Here is a 4963-nt window from a genome sequence, read left to right on the forward strand (position 1 = left end):
AAGTATATTTAATTCCAATGAAAATAAAATTTGTATAATAAAAGAAACAGATTAAACTATCCTTATCTAAATAACGAAATCCAACCCTCTTTTAAATTTTTTCCTTCTCATTTCACCAAAAACCAAAATTCTAACAGAATTTTTTCTCAAATTCAAGGAAGCTCCACCAGCGTCTTACTGTCAATTTAAGTTTGCACGACCACCGCGCATCTCATTCTAGAGGTAGGAGTCACTTCGATCTCTTTTTCGTGTTCGCGTTCGTGTTTCTCTGTATCATTCACTCTCTTTTTCGTTCATTTTTAGTGACGAAGAACGAAGAAGAATGACGATGGCGATAGTGAACTGCCTTGCAAACTGAGAGCCACACCAAATAGTAAAGGTGTGTTTTCATTTTCGATCGTTTTCTGAATTATTTTTGGATGGAGATTGGGTGTTCTGAACTTTGGGGTTTACTGATTTTTCGAGTTTCTACTTCTTGTTTCGTTAGGATTTGCTTTCCGATTTTGCATCTTTTTTGTTAGGGTTTGTTGATTCTGCATTTTGCTTTGTTATGATTTGGTTAAAATATTCTAAACTATCATTTGCTTGCAGTTTAAATGTAATGGTCCCTAAGATAATCAATGTCCATATCTTGTTCAACGATTGCGTTTGTGCTGTTTGTGTGAATGATTCTGATGAATTGGTTTTAGTTCTACTTAGTTTTTATGGAATTCATTTTTATGCAGCCCTTGATTTTGAAGTTTTGAGGTGTTTGCATAATTTTAAAAAATTTTCATTTTGCTTCATTATGATTTTTATTTTGCATTTTTGTGTATTATTTATTTTTTTTTTGCTAAACTCTGTTTGTGCTATGATTTATTGACATGAGGGTTTGTGCTAGGTTTAAAATATTAACTTAATCTATTGTTGACTATTTCAATGCCTAATTCCACCGCATTTCCTGGTATGCTTGTATTTGGATTCACGATTCCTTTATTCCTCCAATTATTTATTTCTTTTCTCTATATTCACCTTCACTTTGATTGTGATTGGCATTATGACTGTGATTTTGGTTGTTAATATAATATTTATAATTAATAAATTTTGGTTGCTATATGTTCTCTGTATTGAATTGCAATGAATCTACAGTTTATATGCTATGCTATTCTATGCTCCTGTACTTGTATAACTTCACTATTTGTGGATAATGAAATTCTAAAAACACAATCCATGTTTACACTATTTGTGTGTTTTAAAGTTTGTATACTTCTCTATATGGATTCAATGTTTGGTATGTGTTGCTTTAATGATTTTCAAACTAGAGAAAACATAAGACCTATATGATCATCAACCCGATTTCAGAAATGTAGTTAAAGTTCTGTTTGTTGGATTTTGCTTGAATTTTATCGGATATATACTTGACAAATTGTGAGTATGCACCTGAATGGAGAGGAGGACTGTTTGATCTTAAGCAAAATATTTCTGTTGCATACTGATAAACCATTATTTCATGGTTTATATTGTGTTTAATTGTGTGGTTTTATCAAATCTTTACCCACTTATTCATATGATTAGCATGTATTTACAATTCCTTCCCAAAATTACTCCATGGTTGAAAACTTACTTCCTAGAGACTTTTAATTATGTATCTTAATTCTCCTTTATTCCATTCGATGTCGTGATCTGTGTGTTAAGTGTTTCAGGCTTTATAGGGCATGAATGACTTGGAGATTGGAGAGGAGGCTTGCAAAAATGGAAGGAACACAAGAAAATAAGGAGATGACCAGCGAGAAGCGACGCTGACGTATGGCTCACGCAACCATGCGAATTAGAGAAATCATAGTGACGCGCTCGCGTGCCTGACGCGAACGTGTGAACTGAAAGCTGCATGAGTGACGCGAATGCGTGGACGACGCGCACGCGTGGCAAGGCAAAATGCTGGATGACGTGAACACGTGGATGATGCGATCGCGTGACATGCGCGATCTGCAGAATTTGCAGAATTCGCTGGGGGCGATTTTGGGCCATGTTTCGACCCAGTTTTCAGCCCAGAAAAGAAGATTAGAGCCAGGGAACATGCAGAGACCAGAGAACAACAACATTCATTCCGCATAATTTTAGTTTTTAGATCTGAATTTACTCCTCCTCTAGGTTTCTCTCTCTACACATTCATAGTTCCTAGGATTTTGTTTTGATTGCTTTTTGGATTGGGATATTGAGAAGAGTTATTACCTCCGTCAAGACTTCATCATTCTAGTTTGTTTCCTTACTTGTCACTTACTCTTTCATATTCTTAATTTATTCAGAGTTACTATTGGATTATTTCTAGAATTTATTAATACAAGAACTATTTTTATTTTTAATTGATCCTTTTGATTATTATTCATCATGTCTTTCTTTATTTCCTTTTTTTATTTCATGAATTTTACATTCATAATGAGCGAGTAGTTCCATAACTTGATTGGGAGTTGGTTGAAAGGAGAATCTTGAGTTGGAATGCTCAAGAGTAAAATTATAATTGGGTTTAGCGTTGGGTCGCCCTCTAGTCACTGACACTAGTCCTTCCCAAGGGAGAGGATTAGAACTTGTGAATAGAAACTGACTTCCAACTTGCTTGACTTTCCTTTATCTAGTAAAGGATAACTGAGCAGACAACCTTCAATTATCAATTGATCTTGGGAGAACTCCAACAAGGATAGGACTTCCGACTAATCTACTCCCGGTCAAGGTTTTTATTTAAATTGCACAAATTCTCTGATTTAATTTTCTGTCTATCAAACTCAAACCCCTTTTGGAAAACATCTGATTAATAAAATAGCACATCTTTCTGCAACTCGTTAGGAGACGACCTGGGATTCATACTCCCAGTATTTTAATTCTAATTTTGTGACAACTCTTCTAAATTGATAAGCGGATTTTTGTTGGTTAAGAACTGTACTTGCAACGTATCCCTTATAATAATTTCTTAACTCGCCAATTTCCGCCACGTCACATACCAAACACTCTTCTGTGGTTTTTGCTAATCCAAGAAGAATCATGAAGTTTACTCTATGGTGGATATTGGAGGATCCAAATGAGGAAAAGGTTCAATTTGCCACCAAATAATAATAAACTTTGTTGTGGGAATCAAAATGTTAGTGATTACATGCAATGGCTATTGTATTGTTGCTGTTCTCTTGCACAAGAAGTTAGAATAGTGAAATTCTATGACATAGTTGAAGATAAATTCTCATGCAAAACTCAGAATCATGGAATGTTCAATTCTTCTTCACTTTGGAGCAGTCCTAGTTTGCCTAATAAGTCTGTGTTGGTCAAATTGATCATATGATGTTTTTCTCATAAAAAAAGGAATTGATTTTAAGAACTAAATGTAGCTTGATAGTTGGTCAATCTTTCATACAATTTTTTTTCAATTTGCTGATGATGGTCTATAATTGTAATCTTTTTGTTAAGTGGATGTTAAGTTCCATTTTCCTCAATTATTTTAATGTATTTCCTTTTTTGACAAAATAGATCCCAAACAGAATATGAGAGTTATTGCCTGCTTGATTTTATATTTCGAATTAATGAATGAACTTATGGTTAAGTTGTTGATGATTTGCTATGTTTTGATTATATTGCAATTGAGAAAAAAGAAAAGAAAATGGAATGATAGTTATAGTAGGCAAGTAGTAAGGGATGTTAGTGTTGATAAGATTATTTATTTTAGTGAACTAACATGTATAGAAAATATAAAAATGGATAGGCATGCTTTTCATGCATTGTGTAACATACTTAGAGGGGTTGGAAAGTTAGAACCAAGTAGGAATATGAGTGTAGAAGAAATGGTTGCCATATTTTTATATATTATAGCACATGACCTCAAAATTAGAGTAATAAAAAGATAATTTGTGAGATCCGAAGAAATAATTAGTAAGTGGTTTAATGATGTATTATTTGCTATTTGAGATGTCATAATCTCTTACTGAAGAAACCTCAACCATTTAGCCAGGATAGAATGGATAAATGATGGAAATGGTTCAAGGTAATTTATCTTACTAATGTTATTAAACCTAATATGCTTGGCTGGTGTGCTTTAGGATTGAGTTAATTGATCTTTTTCCTAGGAGCCTTAGATGGTACCCATATCAAAGTCAATGTTCTTGAGGCTGATAAACCTAGATATCGAAACAGAAAAGGTGACATAACAACCAATGTACTTGGAGTGGTTGCTCCTGATATGCAATTTATCTATGTATTGGCGAGTTGGGAGCATAGTTGTCAGAACCGGACCGGACCGGCCGATTCTACTAAAAAACCGATAAACCGAATCCTATGTCAGTTCGGTCTGATATTTGGACCGTGTAAGGTAGAGAACCGGTACGAACCGGTCAAACCCGGTGTGAACTAGTAAAAACCGGTCAAATTCGGACCGGTCCGAACCGCTCGGTCAACATTGAAGGTGAATCTACAATGGACCAGCGATCTGCAACTCCATCGTGCTCTAAACCTTCCAGCGCTGCCAAGTGTCAAGGCCTTTGATGATTTTTGGAAAATTTTCCAAAATGCTTCCAATGGGCTCGAACCCCTTCCTCCAGCATAAAGCAAGCATGCTTCTACCACCAAGCTGGAGTGTGATTCTCATCAATTATTATACAAATTATAATACATATAACATTCTTTCTTTTCACTTATATTCAACTTATTTTAATTTCAAAGTCACTCATTTTTAAATCAATTACATTTTATTTAACTATAAATTTTATTAAATATATACAAATTAAAAAGATAAACAAAAAATTTAATTAATCACAATTTATTTTTTTAATATATTATTTTATTTTTTCTTCATATGAGGTTGATAGTTGAAAATCGCTAGATGATATTTAGTTAAACTAGTCAAATCATCTAACGATTCTTAAATATCAACTTCACAAAAAAACAATTGTATGTGACTTTTCACCTATAATAATATAATAATAAAATAAATATAAACTAATTAACA

This window comes from Arachis ipaensis, chromosome B07 (genome assembly GCF_000816755.2).
Source record: "Arachis ipaensis cultivar K30076 chromosome B07, Araip1.1, whole genome shotgun sequence".
NCBI lineage: Eukaryota > Viridiplantae > Streptophyta > Magnoliopsida > Fabales > Fabaceae > Arachis > Arachis ipaensis.